The 19,139-nt window shown below is 42.9% G+C and overlaps 2 pseudogenes; one reads left to right on the top strand and one right to left on the bottom strand.

Annotated features, from left to right (window-relative positions):
• Nucleotides 1-327: 327 nt before the first annotated feature.
• LOC147603374 (fucosyltransferase 2-like) lies at nt 328-2,429 on the top strand (annotated as a pseudogene).
• LOC147603373 (FACT complex subunit SPT16-like) lies at nt 2,426-9,159 on the bottom strand (annotated as a pseudogene).
• Nucleotides 9,160-19,139: the final 9,980 nt, after the last annotated feature.

The raw sequence follows: 19,139 nt of genomic DNA, 5'->3' as shown, positions 1-19,139 counted from the left end.
AGGTCACGCTGATCAACTGCTTTGAAGACATGCAGTGTGAGGAACATCCTTCCAGATGGAGTAAACTACACGTGCATCTTGGAAGCATGTGCCACAATTAGAGCAGCCCGATAAGGGGAAACAAATCCATGACGAGATTGGAAGGGAGGGGTTGCTACATAATGACATTGTGCTTTACAACGCTCTTGTGGACAGGTATGCCAAGTGCGGTGCTATTTCAAGGCATGACAACTAGGCTGCCTTCTCGGGATGTTGTGTCTTGAAGTGCACTGATTGCAGGATATGCACTAGAATGTCATGCCACGCAAGCACTTTATTGACAAATCCATGACGAGATTGGAAGGGAGGGGTCGCTGCAGAATGACATTGTGCTTGGCAATGCTCTTGTGGACAGGTATGCCAAGTGCGGTGCTATTTTAAGCATGACAACTGGGCTGCCTTCTCGGGATGTTGTGTCTTGAAGTGCACTGATTCCAGGATATGCACCAGAATGTCACACCACGCAAGCACTTGTCTGACAAATCCATAACGAGATTGGGAGGGGTCGCTGCAGAATGACATTGTGCTTGGCAATGCTCTTGTGGACAGTTATGCCAAGTGCGGTGCTATTTGAAGAGATCCAAGTCCATGACGAGATTGTAAGGTAGAGGTTGTTGTAGAATGACATCATGGTGGGCAATGCTCTAGTGGACATGTGTGCCAAGTGCGGTGCTGTTTCAAAGGCAGATAAGTGGTTGGTGGGCTGCCTTTTCGGGATCTTATCTCTTGGAGTGCATTGATTGCAGCATTTTCCCTTACGCAGAGCTTCAAAATAGCCCCTCGCTCGGTCCGTTCAAGCGCGGCAACTTCAATGCAAGCTCCGTCAACTTGAATCTGCAACAAGCTATAGGCAAGACCAACAAATATTTTGCGAGGACACGTATTCCTCCCTTAGGAATGTGACATGGGTTGCTTGGACAAGCAACCAGTGTTTTTTCACAAACCTCTTCTTGGTTCCCTCCTCCTGGCACCACATACACCCCATTTTCAAGGGCAGTGTAGGTCACATTTTCACCCTCCTTAGTAGGCTCCTCTTACTACTACCGACCAACAACACATGGGCCATCATATTGAGAGAATTCTGGAGCTATCTCACAGGTACAAGTTCACAGCTTGGGGTGCAGGTGAGGCTTCATGGGAGGCCCAATTTAGCAGAATTCAATACAGGGGCCAACGATAAGATCATGGAGTGCTTGGCACTTGTTGCCGAGCTTTTCCGAGGGGGAAAAGATAAAACAAGCTTTCAAGTTTACACAACAGGAAGATGCAAACAAGAGGGACCAGTGCAGACATCGTGGTGTTACTGGCCTCTTATGCAGAGACGATGAAAGACCTCTTTGAAAAGGTGCCCACGAAAGGACAAAGATGGTCAGGGTGCACTCTGTGTCGCATCAAGGCTCCGAGAAAAAAGGTTTTTAGCAAGCTCAGCTATAGCATTTGTGGAGATGTGGTTGCTAAGCTACAGTCATAACCTAGCTACTAGTGAATATTCGATGTTGGGTACATTGTGCAAGCTGGGGGTGATTTGCATTTGTACATTCTAGGGTTGAAGAAAGGGTCATGATTCCTTGTGTGTTGGGCGAGTCAGTGGAGCCTTGCACACATTATCCAAAGATTCTTGGAGGATGTCTTGGGGCTAATGCCAATTTGAGTGTGGAGCACAAGTAGTGGATCTGGGTACACTTTTGCCATTGCCAAGACCATGAAAAGGGCTGGCAGCTTGTACCTGGTGGTTCTGCTCTAGGCAGCCCAGTTTCCTTTGGTTCCTCTAAGGTTACCCCACCTCTTGTCCTTTTTCAGAAAGTTGCATGGCATTTCATCTATTCCAGCACTGAAGGCAATACATGGTACCATTTCTGATACCAACCTCCACTGATCACCTTTTTTGATACCAACCTCCACTACAACTGAACCTGATCGCCTTTTAACGGCACTGGATACCCCCATCATGAAAGCGAAGAAAGAAAACCTTTTTGTAAGCCTCAAGGTGAAGCTGAAGCACACAGCTTTTGTAAAGCATAAAATTAGTTTTATTCATAAGTTCTCTTTGTAATCAAGATTTCAGATTGAGTGAGAGTTTAATGATTGATTACCTTAGTAAAAAAGGCTGTTTTAGTACTTGCTGGCCTCTTATGGCAGGGGATTCCTTGCTTGTCCTGTAGTAAATTAGCTGACTCATTCAGAGTGATTGCAGGACACATGCTCAAGAAGGTCATGCAGAGCAAGCACTTCGCTTCTTTGAAGAGATGCAGCGTGAGGGCATCCTTCCAGAAGCAGTAACGTTCATACGTATCTTGAAAGCATGTGCCATGATCGAAGACAAGGGGAACCAAATCCATGATGAGATTGCAAGGCCTACGCAACTGCAGCAGAGAGAGACGTTGAGCTAGCAACGGCTTTGAAGTAACAACTCTGAAACTCTCTTCACAAAAATTTTGAACTTTGTATTTTTTTTTTCTCTATCCCTTTCTCCTGCTGCTTTTCTTCGATCTCATCAGGGTCATAAGTGCTACATCTTCCACCACCTAAGGTCTGCACCACATCCATCACCTCCACAAAAAACTGCACATCCTTGGTCTTCTTGTTCCCAATCATGATAAAATTATGCAAGTGAAAGTGCAGCATAGTAATCATTTCCTTCTCTGCAGGTTGAAAAAAAGCATGCTTGATGTTTCTGTATGTAATATCAACTTTCTCGTTAGCTTTCATGGTTGAATACCTAAAACCATTGGTGGGTGCCTCTAATGTACCACTCAACTTGCCTCCCTTGCTTCCAAAGACAAGCCTAATCCATAAATCTCATAGTCTTATAGGTTTTGCTTTCATAAGTTATAGTTTTTCTTATGTCACTAGCGTGGCCCTCTCTACCTTCTCTGATTCCCTCAAAGCAACTTGGCGACGCAACGTCTTAATCAGCTGGACTACTTGGTTGGTGTGTCTCACATCACTGGATTGGAAGGAAACTTCCTTCTAGTAAATTGCACCGGGGAACTTCTGTGATGCCAAGTCAGTGGTGGCAGAATAACCAGCACCGGGCACATTGAAAATCATTCGAATGAAGGAGTGGCCTCCATCCTATTGGCTAGTAACACTCTTTATAGTAGCTTTGTGATGAAAGGGATCCATTAAACCATAAACTGGCCGCAAAATTGACTTGTTCTTCTGATCTACTTGAATCATTAAACCATAAACTGGCCGCAAAATTGACTTGTTCTTCTTTTGAGAAAGGAATATCATCTAGATTCCAATAGGCCACTAAATCTCCAGTGGTCCTGACCACACCCTGCTCGTCTCCTTGGCCCAGACCCCCAGAAGCCAGCAGCCTCCTAACAGTCTCTTCATTCTTTTGTTGAGCAAGCTTCACTTGATGCTGCTTGCACAACTCTTCCTTTGTCATCTCTTGACTGTCAGGGTGCAAAGTTGCTTTCAGAAACTGGGCATTAGCTCCATTACTCGATGGCAGCTTTAGCTTTGATTTTGTCAGGGTGCAAAGTTGCTTTCAGAAACTGGGCATTAGCTCCATTACTCGATGGCAGCTTTAGCTTTGATTTTGGCTTCTCCTGCTCCTCCTCTTCCTCATCTTTGAAAGAAGACACAATATCATCGTAAGATTTTGAACAATTCGAAGTTGCACTCTCAAGACCTTTCTCTTTTATGACTATAGTATCTGTCACACAGAGCAGCAAAAAAAGTTCTTTGTCTTGGGGTCCTATGAGCTCTATGTTAGAGTAAATTTTGCATTTTTAAACTAACATTGAATAGCATAGCTGCCTTTAGAATCCTATCATTCTTGGAATTCAGGCTTAGGCCAGATTCCCTGAATTCAATGCCAATACCTATGCCAGAGTATTTAGTTATATGGGGCAAGAACTCCTGCCCTTCCCTTTCCATAACATATAATGCTGCTTTGTAAGCAGCTGAAGTAGGATTTCCACATTTTAAAGCATTCATGGCAGCTTTGTGGGCTTTCTGAAGTGCCTTGTAAGCTTTTGATTGAACTGGGTCTCCATCAATCAAATATGTTCTTGTAACATTTGCACAATAATTATTGTATCTCGCACCAATATAGCACAAATAATGACACCCTAGTAGGGCTTTGTAGTTTTTCTTGGAGAGCGTCTTGGTATGTCTTGATCTCTGATGCCACAGTGGCTTCCAATTGTTGAGATTCTATGGTGACATCCACTAGTAGTCCTCTCATTCTTCTGTCAGTCTTCTTCTTTCGATCTTTCTTGATTGACTTTATGAGCTGTTCTATCTCCACCATTAAAAGTGCTTGTCCTTCATCCATCCTTCCACCAGTAGCTTTGGTGGGTTGGCTGGGGATTAGGGCTCGTGACAGGTTTTCCTCTGGTTCATCTTTTACTGGCCGTTGTGCCACATGGTTAAGTATTTGTGTTGAAAGGTATGGGTTGCTGACTTTGGACTGATGTGCCTTGAGATAATTCTCCATTTCTTTGTGCATAAAAAAGGCCCAATCGTCCTCCTTTTCTTCATGTGCTTTGGCAATTCTGTTAAGGCTAACCATGTTATACCTGTCAACTGGTTTGATTTGCATCATTAAAGACATTGCCCTGCAAGCTTTCTCCGTGTCTTCATCCTTGATGTTCTCATACTCTGTCCCATTGGAGTTATAAGAATCTCTCTTTAGCATCTCCTTGATGGGCATTGTATCTATTGTGTGTCTGTGGGCCCTGATTGCCGCCGCACGGGAGATGTAAGGCATCTCTGATAAGGTCTTCTGTTATGAGCAGTTCTTCCATGGTACCATCTGCCTTTGTAACTTTTCCTCGCTTTGTCTACTTATCATATGTATGGAGATATTTTGCACAGAGTTCTATGTTGACCCCTCTAGGTAACACTGTAGCCATTCTACCGAGGCCGACTTTTTCTAGCTTATCTTTTACTTCTGCATCTTCCAACAGATGGAGGCATTCTTTACTATGGCACCATAGAGTGATTTTCCCATGTGGTGTAATGACATGTCTTTTGATGAGTTTTCCCTGGAAGGACTGGGCATAAGGGCCCAAGAAACTCAGCTTGCTGTGGCACTCTGAGACTCTGTGGCACTGCTGGCTTGTGTTGGAGGTGGTTGCTCCCGGGACTCAGATTCTAACATAGACATCTGTACAAGCATATATTGTCAGTCGAATGACTGGTGGAAGCCACCCCCCACATTTTTTTTTGTTAGTATGTTAGTTAAAGATTCGTGATGGCCTTCCCATATAGTAAAATATGTGAATTTGAATGTGTGAAAAGTTTTCATGAAGCTGTAGACTCAGGGACATGAAGTTCTCCTGTGAAAGTGTCCCGTGAAGTTCTCCCATGAAGTTCCCTCGTGAAGTTCTCCCGTGAAGTTCTCCCATGAAGTTCCCTCGTGAAGTTCTCCCGTGAAGTTCCCCCCGTGAAGGACTCTCGTGAAGTTCTCCCGTGAAGTTCCCCTGTGAAGTTCCCTCGTGAAGTTCTCCCGTGAAGTTCCCCCGTGAAGTTCCCTCGTGAAGTTCCCCCATGAAGTTCCCTCGTGAAGTTCTCCTGTGAAGTTTTCCTATGAAGTTCTCCTGTGAAGTTTTCCTATGAAGTTCCCTCGTGAAGGTCTCCTGTGAAGTTCTCCCGTGAAGGTCTCCTATGAAGTTCTCCCATGAAGGTCTCCCATAAAGTTCTCCTCGTGAAGTTCCCCCCGTGAAGTTCTACCCCGTGAAGTTCCCCCCGTGAAGTTCTACCGTGAAGTTCCCTCGTGAAGTTCTCCCGTGAAGGTCTCCCGTGAAGTTCTCCCGTGAACGTCTCTCCCGTGAAGTTGCAAACTTGGGGACGTGAAGTTCTCTCCATGAAGTTGCAGACTTGGGAACGTGAAGTACTCCAGTGAATTACTCCCATGAAGTTGCAGATGTTTACATATTTGCGTGACAATGAAGCTTGTTTTTATTTGTTTTCTATACCTTATGTTTTCATGCAGTTATTTTTCAGAAGGCGGATTTGCATTTTTTGTTTTCAATTTTTTTTTCAGTCCATGAATCGGCAATCAAAAGAGATATACTTTAAACACTCGCCCCAAAACTTTATACATTCAAAAAGAAACAACAACAACAAAAAAGGATAAAAAAAAGGAATGAAAAGAAGGGTATAGCTCCCACCTTGAGAAGGCACGAAGGCAATGTCGGGAGTCAAAGAGTCGGAAGCGCGCAAGGAATCAATGAAAAGAGAGCATGTAATCACAAGTGAAAATGACAAAATTTAAGAGAGCAATCATTTTTATAGTGTAGCCGTCGGACAGGGCGGCTATGTTAAATGATCAATCCACATGTCGGTTTGTGATTGGCTCTGCATTTTTACCGTTTCATGGCATGAACTTCTTGTACTTTTCACGGCGTGAAACACTAAAATGGTTCACGTCTTGTGAAACAGTTTGGGGTTCTTCACAGTGTGAAACATATAAATACTTCATGTCGTGAAACATTTTGGGTACTTCACGTCATGAAGTATTTTTCTACTGTTTCATGTGAAGTTTATAAAATCAAATTTTTGTACTCAAACACACCCGCATGCACATGATGATGCATTGATTTTTTTACCATGGAAACCAAAGGTTTTCTTTGGTATTTTTAGGCATTGTTTGATGAATTTTTTTTAATTCTAATCGGGAGATTTTTAGTGTTCCTTCCACCCAATTAAATGTTTTTGTTGCGGTGTCTGGTTGTGTATTGCTTATACTGGGGACACCCTTGTTTTTTTCTTCACACATATTGTTCCATTCTTTATTTACTGTGGGTATTGTTGTTGCTTGAGTCATTCTCAACTCAGGTTGCTGAATTTACTTTCTTCTCCACACAAGTGCCGGTGGGGGTTTTGTCCTTTTGGGGAGTTGATGCTGAAAGCTCTTACCTTCTTTTGTATATTGATCCAAACCTGTTGTGGCATCTGTCTCATCGATTTTCTTTTAGGTAACCATATTGTTGTATTGCCTTGATAGTAGCCTTGTGCTTGCAGCAGCAGGTCCTTTCAGATCCACTATTGACAGCAGTCATGAAGCTTCTGCAAGTTCTTGATCTTCTGCCACTTTGTAGGTGGTGTCGATGGTTGACTTTTGAACCGGGTTCTCTTATGAGAATGTTCATCATTCATTCGTTCCTTCTTCTCAGGTTGACCTTTTGGGTGAATCTTGGGTACCCATTTGTATGTACTCTTGTATGTTGGACTTTGTGTAAGCAATTTGAACATGGTGGGTGTAGATTCTGGTTTCTGAGGTACCGCTTTCTCAACGATTTGTTTGCCCTGATTTGTCGCGCTCCATAATGGTATGGACACGTACTTTTGTACCGATGGTTAGCGATGTTGTTTTGTCTTCCCATTGGATATTGCACCTGTGGACACAGATGCAGGATTGTCCTAAGATCATTTCCTCTTCCATTGTACCTGCAGGCATTACAAACACCTTCTCAACTGAGGGATTATTACTGATGGAAATGTTAACATTTAAATACCCAACAGCCTTTGTGGTTGTTAAGTGCACACTACGAACTTTTACATCCATGTGTTCTAGGTTTGGTTTGCCTAAGGCTATCCAAGTATCATATGAGATTAAGTTGTGGCTCGATCCCGTATCTCTCAATGCAACACTTGTTGCAATGCCCTTATTTGTTGTGAGTCCCAACTTGAGTCTTGTTGGTTCAATGTTTAGATCCTCTTCGTCCACCACTAGAGTTATGGACGCCATATTGACATGAATCAGGTCCTTCTACATTTTAGTTTTTGCTTGCCTAGCTTTAGCCTCGTCTTGCACCTGCTGGATCTTTTCTTTTGCTAATTGTTTCTGTTTTTTTAAGAGGTGTTCTTGGAAGAGCATCTCCTGGGTTAATGGTCCAAAGTATTTTTTTAGTTTACTCCCATTGACATAGCCCTCCATTTGGATGCCGTCAATTGTCTCTATTCGGATAGATCCTTGAGGTGTGATTTCTGATATACGCGGAATGGCCCTAGACTATGGTATTTCAGTTTCTTTTTCTTGGCGCTTCCCACACCATACATGAGGACAAGGTCCCCTATTTTTAACTCTTTTTGCTTGAGGTTTCTATCAAACCAATGTTTTCTGTGCAACTTTTCAACCATAAGTCCGTGTGATGCTATCAACCGGGTTTCATCCAGTTTTTCCAAGTTAATTAGTCTTTCAGCACGCATTTTCAGTTAGACTTTCTTGTATAGCAATTCTTAAGCTGGGGACTAAATACTCCATGGGCATAACCGCTTCAACACCATAAGCTAGATGGAAAGGAGTATATCCTATTGCCACCTTATAGGATGTGCGGTAGGCCCAAAGGGCTGCTGTAAGCTTATCCTCCCAATATGTTCGACTTGCTTCCACAGTTTTTGTCAGGATGGTACACAAAATCTTATTGGTACTTTTTGCCTGACCATTTGCTTAAGGGTAGTATGGTGATTATTTACGATGGATTACCAAGAATCTTGCAAGCAATTGATTAATCACCTCATTAATGAAATGTGAGTCGCGGTCACTCACCAATTCCAATGGGCATCCGAATTGTGATATGATTTACTCATATAAAAATTTCGCAATTGTTCGTGCATCCGCTTTCTTTGAAGTTCTGGCTTTTGCCCACTTAGTGAAATAATCAGTGGGGTGGCTATGATTATGTAGTGGGCTTGTGATGGATGAGTTGTTGGACTTATAGGGCCTACAAAATCTATTCCCCATTTCTCAAATGGTTGCCTGACAATGATGGGGGTTAGTGGCATCTTGTCACTTTTTTGCAGGATGGTGAAACCTTGGCATTCCTCGCATCTTTTGGCGAACTCATTTGGTGTCCCCCCGAATAACGTAGGCCACCAGAGTCCAGCTTGGAGCACCTTTCGGTCTATAATTTCTCCGGCAAAATGCCCGCTTGCTATCCTAGAATGAGACTCTTCCAGTATGGTCACAAATTCATCCTCCCTTACGCATTGTCTGAGCACATTGTCTTTGTCTAGTCTATACAACTCACCAGTAATCAATTGATATGGTGCTGCAAGCTTGATAAGCCTTCGCATCTTATCCTTATTTAAGGGTACATTCTGAGGGAAGCCACAAGCCAGATACTCTGAAATCTCTTCGCTCCACTCCGGTATCATATCCAATTTGAATAGACAAGCATCAGGGAGGTCATCGTCTACACCAGTAGTAGCTAGTTCTCCATTTGGAAATCTGGATAGGTGGTCGGCCAACACATGTTGTTTTCCCTTCCTTACCGTGAGACAGTAAAGTCAAATTCCAACAACAATAGTATCCAACGTGTGATTCTTCCCGTGGTGCAAGGTTAATTCACAAGATATAGCAAGGCTTGATGGTCCACAAAAAATATGAATTTGTTAGCCAAGAGATAAGGTCGGTATTTCTTGACTGCGTAGATCACCGCTAATCCTTCTCTTTCAGTAGTGGTGTAGTTCACCTCTGCATCATTCAATTGATGGCTAGTAAAGCAAACTGGATAGTCCAACTTGAATTCACCAGGTTGGGCTAGCATGCAAACAATGGCAAAATTTGACGCATCGATGTGTATGTGGAATATAAGATTCCAATTGGGGGGTCGCAAAATGGGTGCGCTTGCCAAGGCTTGCTTCAGATGATCAAGCCTCTTGACACTCCTTGGTCCACTCAGAGACAACTCAAAGACAACTCAAAGACAATTAGTAGTTTATACAAGGGTTTTGGCTATCTCCGCATAAAATATGATGAAGCGTCAATAATAACCCACATGACACAAAACCTTTGCACACCTTTGTAGTTGGCGGGTGGTGGTAGTTCCAAGATCTACTTGACCTTGTTATCATCAGTGGGATATGCCATTTTTTGAGACTATGTGTCCTAGTATCACACCATGCTTAACCCAGAACTGGCACTTCAAAGGGTTTAGTGATATCCAATATAATCGAAAACGTTCAAACACCTTCCTCAAATAGTTCAAATGATCTTCCCATTGAGAATGTGCACATAGATCATCCATAAACAATCATCCATAAACACTACCAACCAGTTTTGCAAGTAGTCCTTAAAAGCGGTGCACATCAATCTTTGAAAGGTTGCCGGGGCATTTGTAAGACCGAACGACGTAACCTTGTAAGCGACGAATGTTCCCCACATGGTATTGAAGGCAGTCTTATGTTTGTCTTCTGGTGCTATGGACACTTGGTTGTACCCTGAAAACCCATCCAAGAAGCTGTATGCTTCCTTTCCAGCCACTCTATCCAGGACATGTTCAGTATATGGCAATGGGTAATGGTCCCTTCGAGTGGTTGCATTTACTTTCTTAAGATCGATGCATACTCTCAATTTTCTATTATTTTTAGGCACTATCACAATGGGTGATAACCAATCCGTATGTTCAATTTTCTATTATTTTTAGGCACTATCACAATGGGTGATAACCAATCCGTATGTTCAATCTCATAGATAAAGTCAGCAAGTAATGAGCTTATCAATTTCCTCCTTTGCAATTGCTGCATACTTTGGATTCATTTGCTATGGTTTCTGCCTTTGCTGGTAGGCCGTGATCCTTCCATAATTGGAATCGTATGTTGTACCACCTCGGGCGGTACCCCTTTCATTTCCTTATAGTTCCAGGCAAAACAATCCTTGTATTCCTTGAGAAGACCAATAAGCTCTGCTTCTTCTGTAGAGGTCAAATCCTTGGCAATATATATACGGATCTTGCTTCTTCCCCTTCGCAATATCAACCTCCCTGACTTCTACCGGGCCATTATATGATGTCGATAGCCCTTCCTCTCTTAACGTAGTGGCTGTTAAAACAGGGCCACTCTTCTATCATCAATTGTATAGTTCTTGAAATGTTTAGGCACTGAGAGTACATCCATTTTGTCCTCATTGTCTTTTTTTGTTTCTTCCATGATTTTCTTAGCCTCACGTTCTGCCTCTGCCAAAGTTTTGTTGCGTTTTCTGCGTCCTATTTTTGTAAGTTTGGGTGTATCGGTTTTCTTAAGGGCGTTCTGCTCTAGATTCCTCCCTTCCAACAATATTTTACTCAACTCTTCGCCCTAATCCTTAGAGAATTCATCATGTACCCTTGTAGCCTCAAGGTATCTCAAGGGCGTTCTGCTCTAGATTCCTCCCTTCCAACAATATTTCTTAAGGGCGTTCTGCTCTAGATTCCTCGCGTCCAACAATATTTTACTCAACTCTTCACCCTAATCCTTAGAGAATTCATCATGTACCCTTGTAGCCTCAAGGTATCTCAACCATTGGCATTTGTTAGGGGGCATTCGTTGGTTTGCTTCGTAGCAATGCGTTTCGTCGGGCTAGGTACCATTTTTGTTTTTGCCATCGCCTGATGCACTGACTACTCGTTTGAATTCGTGCCATGGTGCCTTCTGTACTTGATATCTTCTCTATTGACTCCCCATCCATGGTTTGCCAATCAACCATGTAGATCGAAGTCATAGGGATGTTTCCGGAATCCAAATACTGGGTTTCCTTAGGTTGCATCACATCAATTGTGGCCAACACATGCATCCAATTCTCACAGAAATCCAGGGGAGGTAATGATGCATACATCTTCATATCCTCCTCATCCTTGGGTTCCCCTTCTATGAGCTGGCATATCTGTAGGGATGTGGTTTCCTCCGTTGACCGAGTTGTTAACAAACAATTGCCCTTCCATGGGGTGTGCCTTCTATGCTCTTAGATCAATCTTTAATGTTTGTGAGTCCCTATGTACATATACATGATCTAAGGCCCAATCATGCACCAATTTGTATTCCCTCATGAAAGGTCATCCCAATATTATGTCATATGTATCAGGTTGGCGTGCGTAAGAAGTCCATGACCACAAATGTATGTCGATATTGAAACATAAAGAGTCTAAACTTCACATTTTCCAAGAGCCCAATGGGTCTTGAAGATGTTCCATCATCCATCTTAACGATTAGATCTGCTCTTCTTAGATCTGGCTTACCCCAATTTTCCCAGCAATGTTTGGTAATGATGCTGACACCTGCTCCACCATCCAGGATGGCTAATGCCTGGTATCCATTATGATGAATTGGAATGGTAGCATTCGTGTCGTCACTTTCATAGTAGCATCCTAGTTGGCTAACTGGTATCTTAACCACTCGCGTTTCCTTTGCATGCCTCAAAGGTATTTCTACCAAGGGTGGCAGAGCCTCATCCATATTCTCCGTTGGCCTTAGACCTCCTTCGACCCATTCTTTTACATCTATCCATAGGGTGGGTGAATTGCGTAATAACTGACCCAAGGGCATCTGGACAGGCATGGATAACACCATTGCTAGGCTTCTTATATCCCTAGGTTCCTTAGATATAGAGTGTTCTTCCCATCGAGGTGTCTCGTATTCTTCCACAGGGAAGGAATGAATGGATCCCCCCAACTCATTTTCCTCGAACAGTCTAGCCATTGTGTTTGTTTGGGAGTCTACTTCTTTAGTTTCTTCTGGAATCGGGGTGGGTAGGTTCAACCTCTTGCGGGGTGGTACATCTAGTGGATAGATGATATCCCTTACTCGCCTAGCCCTAGGCTCGCGGCTTCATAAATTTGTTGGTATTGTTCAACTATGGTCTTGGCATCTTCTAACTTCCTTATTTCTTTGTCAGCATTAGGATATTCACCAACCCCCCTTGGGGTTGTTGGTTGTTCTCCTTGTTTTCCCCGGTCTAACCCTTCCAGATTGATCCCTTGACTCCCCTCTTCCTTTGATTGTGTGGATCCGATATCAATTGTGTCTTCTTTGCATCTATCTTGGATTATAACCCGTGTGTCCCCCTTTCCTAATTTCTTCACTCTTCTCCTGCGACCAGATTTGGAAATAGTAGCATCTGTCTGGTTCCTCCCTTTGTCACCCGACTGACCTAGACTGTACACTAATGGTACGAATGGTGGCCTGATTAGCAGTAGAAGCTGAACCACTTGCTCGGTAGGGACAGTCTTTGATCAGATGATCAATTCCACACTTAGTGCAAGTGAGCATTGGCATGTCATTGGGTGTGGTCACTACTTGTTGTGGTTGGTGTGTGTATGAGTCATATCCTTATTTGGGCATTTGGCTACTCGATGTGGCCCACCACAACCATAGCATTGTAAAGGCCCTCTTTTCAGATTTGAGTTGATTTCCTTACCCTTCCACTGTATCATGGTTTGAAACACAGGTACTGGCTTATTATTCTATAGGACATAATACTCTAGCGTGACATCTCCCATATCCTCATAGTATTCCCCACTAAATTCTAGTTTTCGTACTAGTTCAATATCTTCCAATGGCTCGTCAATCACTACTTGATTGATCTTGGCCTATGGTGGTTGTGGCGGTAGAATTGGTGGTGGGGCAAGGGCAAAGCATCTTGTAACCGGAACATCCCCTTAGGTAAGTAAGAAAGGTTGGGTTGTACAGTAGTGGCAGTGGTTTGCACAGGTGGTGCCGGCAAATCCAGTGGGGCTCTATTTGTTTGCAGTTGTGCTATATTTTAGAACCTTGGAAATCTATATGATGATGTGTCATGATTGCCCAATTTTACACAATGTGCACAATACAGTAATGGTCTTGCCCTTAACTACGGACATTCAGTGGTGGTATGGTTTAATCTGCACACATGGAGCACCACACCAGTTCCCTTCGGCGGGGGTAAAGGTGACTATGCCCATGGCCCGACATCTCTCTTCCTTCCCTTACCTTTAGTTTCTCCAATATAGCATTGCTGAGCTCATCCACAGTCATATGTCCGACTTGTTTGCTTGGAGTTCCAATTTCTTGATGACTCGAGACACGCAAAGTCATGGTTGCCGTCGATGTTCTAACATCCTCCGGTCGTGGCAATTCTAGCATGTTATCTTCGTATTTGATTGCCAATTTGCAACATGCATCAAGGGTAGCGGGCTAGTACCAAGTAATCATGCATTTTATGGTCCCTAACCCCTCTCCTAAAACAAGGCAACAATTGATTGTTTGTCAATCTTTCCCGAATTTTGCATCTTGAATTCATGTGTTTCAGGCAAGAAACATAATCTCTCATAGACTCATCTTCTTTTTGTTTGATGTTATGTAGTTGGGCCACAGGGCTCCACCTATCACCACTACGTGCAAAGCTGGGCACAAAAATGTTTTTTAACCTAGTGAAGTTAACCTTGTCCTCAGGCTTAAGGGTTCTGAACCACTGATGAGCTTTTCCTTCTAAGGTCAGAGAAAAAGCATTATCATGGTCACATCACTGACTGGTCCGTAGGTTTCACATGTAGATTCAAAAATCTCTACATGTTGGATAGGATCTCCATCCCTAGAGAATTTTTGGACAAGTTTTGAGATGATATGGGGCTTCATCTGAGAAGATCAAGGTTCTAAGGTAGAACCCAATTCCCTGGCCATCCCCCTACCCATCTCAGCAGCAATATTTAACAAGTCTGTCCTTGTGGCTCCATTAAGGTCCATGGCTAGATCGTTTCTAGGTCTCTGGGGAATTGCCCCCCCCCCCTTCCTAAACCTCGTCCCCTACCCATATTGGCTCTTCTTGGTATCTCAAGTTCGTGGACTTGTTCGATTGTGGTATCCTGGTGGTGAGATTCCCCAATAGTAGCTTCGTGCATCTTTGTGTAATTAAGAGTTCCATATCTTGTAGGAATGTAGGGTGATTGATCATTAGCTCTATGTCCTTGGTATAGAGCCGGTCCTCAACTTCTACAGCCAAGTTGGCTATGTTATCCTCTTCTTCTCTGGTTGTAACCCCTTCCTCTATTCTGGGTTCCTCATTGATGGGTTCCAGGTTCGAAATATCCCCATTGCCTCTACCTATAGTAATTTCAGATTCCTTTCCTCATCATGATTGGAGATGGTTAACATTATCTGTCTCCTTTCTCTCAGGTCTTGTCCTGCGAGTATCAAGCTCCTATTTTCTTAAGCTTAATTCTCAAAGTTGTTGTTCCACCTCACTTTGTTGGAAGTTTAATTTCAGTTCCTCGGGCGGTGGTGGGAAAGAATATTTGACCCGTCCTAACTGCACTTTCCATATCTCGCCTAATTCAAGGGGAATCTATATTTCACAGCCTAGAATTCAACGTCTGGAATGGCACTTCTTGTCTTGGACCGAGTCCAGCACTAGTTGACAGACCCATGCCCGCAGATTGCACCTCTTCATCATGACTGGTTTGGAGACTAAAAAATCCCCAGGCTATATCAATGATCCCACTGGACTTAGTTGGAGAGTGTGGTTTGTCACCTTCCCTAAACCCAGTGTATCTCAGCCCTTCTTCCATGGATTCCTCACTATTGGTTTTTACGGTGGTCAGGTTTCTCAAGCACACTTAAGTGTGTGCTTGCAAACTGTCTCGATCATCCCACACTTCTTTGATAGGAAGTTCCTGGATGATTTGATGCACTATCGTCAGGCGTGAGATCGTATCCGATGAGTTTTCCAGATCTTAAGTGCATGTATGTATGATTTGATAAGATAGTATCCAACCCAATTGGTTCAATTCCTTGTTCTATCGCTCTGTTTAGAAGGCGTGAATTAACAGAGAATAATTCACACCGTGAAATAGCAAAACTTAGCTCACGTCGTGAAATTGCAGAACAAATGGTTCACGTCGTGAAACAAAAAGTGTTTCACGCCATGAACTACTTCGAAAGTGTTTCACGTCGTGAACTACTTCGAAAGTGTTTCACGTCGTGAAAGTCCACTGCACTTTCACGTGATCCAATCTTTCTCTTTAAGATTAATTCCTTCTTTATCCGAACCTCACAACCTTAGTTTTGTCAATTTGTTGGTTTTTGTCTTCTCGTGAAACAGCTGGATTAAGTTCACGTCGTGAAACAAAAAGTGTTTTACGCCGTGAACTACTTCGAAAGTGTTTCACATCGTGAACTACTTCGAAAATGGTTCATGTCGTGAAAGTCTACTACAGAAAGTCTACTACACTTTCACATGATCCAATTTTTGGCGGATTGAATCGTGTTAGAGGTGTTAGAATAAGGGTTTCTATTTTTGGAATGTAATCCTATGATTTTCGGCTAAAATTTCGACGCTGATTTCATGAGTGACTCGCGGCGTGAAATTGTAGAAAAATGGTTCACGTCGTCGCTCGCGTGAACAACTTCTTGCACTTTTACGTGAAGTTTTTCGCATCGGTAATTTGTAGTCTTGGGTGCATAATACTTATCCAATTGATGAAAATTAGATTGTGCCAATTCTAGGGAATGGAATGCAAGTTCTTGGCTCAATCAATGGTCCCTTATGTTTTTATTTTGTTGAATTTTTGAAAAGAGAAGAAAACAACACAATTTTTTTATTAATTTTTTTGTGGTGCTAACATCAACTTATCAAGAATAACCAATGAATCCTTTCCTAAACTACTTTCCACAATACTCACAGCTTCAAAACTATAATTTTTTTACACCTTATCCTTCCATTTCCACACAATGCATTACCAAAATGCAAAGGTTGTTAACAATGAATACTATGCAATGGGAGCTGAAACTCTAAGAGTATGGAAGAAACAAAGGTGTTTCCCTGGTAGTGGCGCTAAAAATATTATGCTGAACCACACCTCCAAGAGGGAACTCTACACATTCACCTCTAATGGATGAGCAATGAAACACACCCGTCGTGGGGTACTTACCAATGCTTTGATCTCGTGTCTCTTGAAGCCTCCAAGCTTGCATATGTGCTCTAAACTCCAAGCTCCACCTCCTCATTGTCACCGTGGAGTTGCTCACACCATCACATAGGCCAATCACACTCTCTCTCACTCTCTCATACAAGCATAAACACACAGGCATGAGAGAGGCACAATGCTAGAATGATCGCACTCCTCACTCTCTCACAAGTACAAAGGAAGAGCTCTCAATAGCACAAAGGGGATTGTGTCCTTTCATTATGAGAAAATACCTTATATACAATTGGCCCTCATTCACATTGGGGCACCCAAAACTTACTAATTAGGCCTTGGGTGGCCAATGTCTCATAATGTACAACCTTTATAGTGCCCTCACATAACACTTATTAATGTCCTCAATTGAGGATCATGGTGTTAATCCAAATGGAATTAACAAAAACAGACAGGATTTTGGAGGCCTTTGAATCGCTTGGTACTGATCCCATGAAAAACATTATGACAATGGGGTCGCCACCAAGCGATATAAAACAAACAGGACTCGAGAGGGCTTCGAATCGCTTGGTACTAACCCCACAAAAAACATTATGACAATGGGATCGGAACCAAGCGCGATATGAAACAAACAAGAGTCCAGAGAGGGCTTAGAATCGCTTGTTGTTACTGACCCCATGACCAACGTTATCACAGTGGGGTTGGTACCAAGCAATATAAAGCAGATAGAATTTCGGAGACCTTTGGATCGCTTGGTACTGACCCCATGAAAACATTATGATAATGGGGTCACTACCAAGTGATATGAAACAAATAGGAGTCCAGAGGGCTTAGAATTGCTTGGTAGTACTGACCCCATGAATATCAGTGGGGTTGGTACCAAGCGATATGAACAGAAAAAGCCCCACAGGTTGGAACTAAGAGATATGCACAGCGATATGCGATATCCCTCGACACTATTATCAACATTCACAAAACAGACAAAACGTTAATAGAGGGTCTGAAAGAACTCTGAAATACTTGCAATAATAGATGTAGAGGCCAATGGCGTTTGGCTCAGTTTGGGGGGCGTTGAGGAGGCTGATGTAGTCGGGAGACTCGGAGGATGATGGATGTAGCAATGATGGCATTTTGCTCTTGCTCTTTTGTCAGAGACTTATAGGTGAAAACAATAAACACATGCAAGAAAGGAGAGGAATGAGCACATAGTACATACCATATTGATGTGTCATTAATGCGTCCGACCTTTTAAATGTCCGCACGAGTGGTATGAGTCGAAACGGCTCAAATCTCCTTGTGTGGTACGAGTCGATAACGTCCCAAATCTCCCTTGGGAGCAGTGTTCGGGGAAAATATTTTTGAGAAACGTACCCAAATTCTCATTGGACTCTTCTCAAACCAGCAAATCAAGAAATTTGGGACATACATTTTTAGAACTTTACACTATTTCATAAATTTTCTTTGCAAGGTAAAATCCTTATAGGTTTAAGTCTAATAAGAAATCCTCAAAGCTAACCGGCTCTGTGATAAGCTGAGACACCCATTTGCATTGAGTTACCTACGTTGTCGTCCCTCTGCATTGCCAATGCCATCGCCCCTTCGTCTTGGAAAATTGTTTTTTGCAGGTATGCCCATCTCTCTCTCTCTCTCTCTCTCTCTCTCTCTCTCTCTCCTCCCTCCCTCCCTCCCTCCCTCCCTCCCTCCCTCTCTCTCTCTCTCTCTCTCTCTCTCTCTCTCTCTCTCTCTCACAAAAACACTCAAAAAGAACAAACACCCACACACCCACACACACACACACACACACACACACACGATGAGGTTGGGGGGCGAGCCGGTTTGAGCCCCCCTCCACTAAAGCAAAAACCTTCATATTTTTTCTATAAATATGAAGGCCAAGTAAGTTTATAGGCTTTCACGTTGAAGGTTAGGACATGCCATCAATTTTCACGCATGGAAGGCAGACTATTTCAGCTTATAAAATACAACTAAAATACAAAATATGTTGCTTGTATGTTTTTTATTTAATATATAAAGGCTTCATCTCAAAAAAAAACTTATTGCTTTAAATTTAGGGGTCAATACCAAGCGATGATGGGCTCATGAATTCCGCGTGTGAGCCCTCTATCGCTTGGTATTGACCCCTCTTTTTTTGGTGCTAGTACCAAGCAACAGGGGGCTTGCATGTGTATATCCAAATCTCCTTATTGCTAGTAGGTACTGACCCCATGTATAATAAGCGTGCAGTCTTGTGCAGAAAAGCTGTTTATGTTCTTGTACAATGCATAAGCCCACGAGCGTTTGCATGAGTTGTCTTCAATGTTCAACAAGGAACTTTCTCTTGAGAACGTCATTAATTCTTGTAGAATTGTTCTCTCAGTGACCGTGAGCAGGAGTATGAAGACACTGTTTCTGCCAATACCGTTATGTCCGATGGTGAACGATATGTTTATCCATCTAATTTTGCAATAGACAAATTCATGAAGAGGAGGC

The sequence above is a fragment of the Cibotium barometz genome, chromosome 64, assembly GCF_041138505.1.
Source record: "Cibotium barometz isolate CiBa-2024 chromosome 64, ASM4113850v1, whole genome shotgun sequence".
NCBI classification, from domain to species: domain Eukaryota; kingdom Viridiplantae; phylum Streptophyta; class Polypodiopsida; order Cyatheales; family Cibotiaceae; genus Cibotium; species Cibotium barometz.
This window is presented reverse-complemented; position numbering and strand designations above follow the sequence as displayed.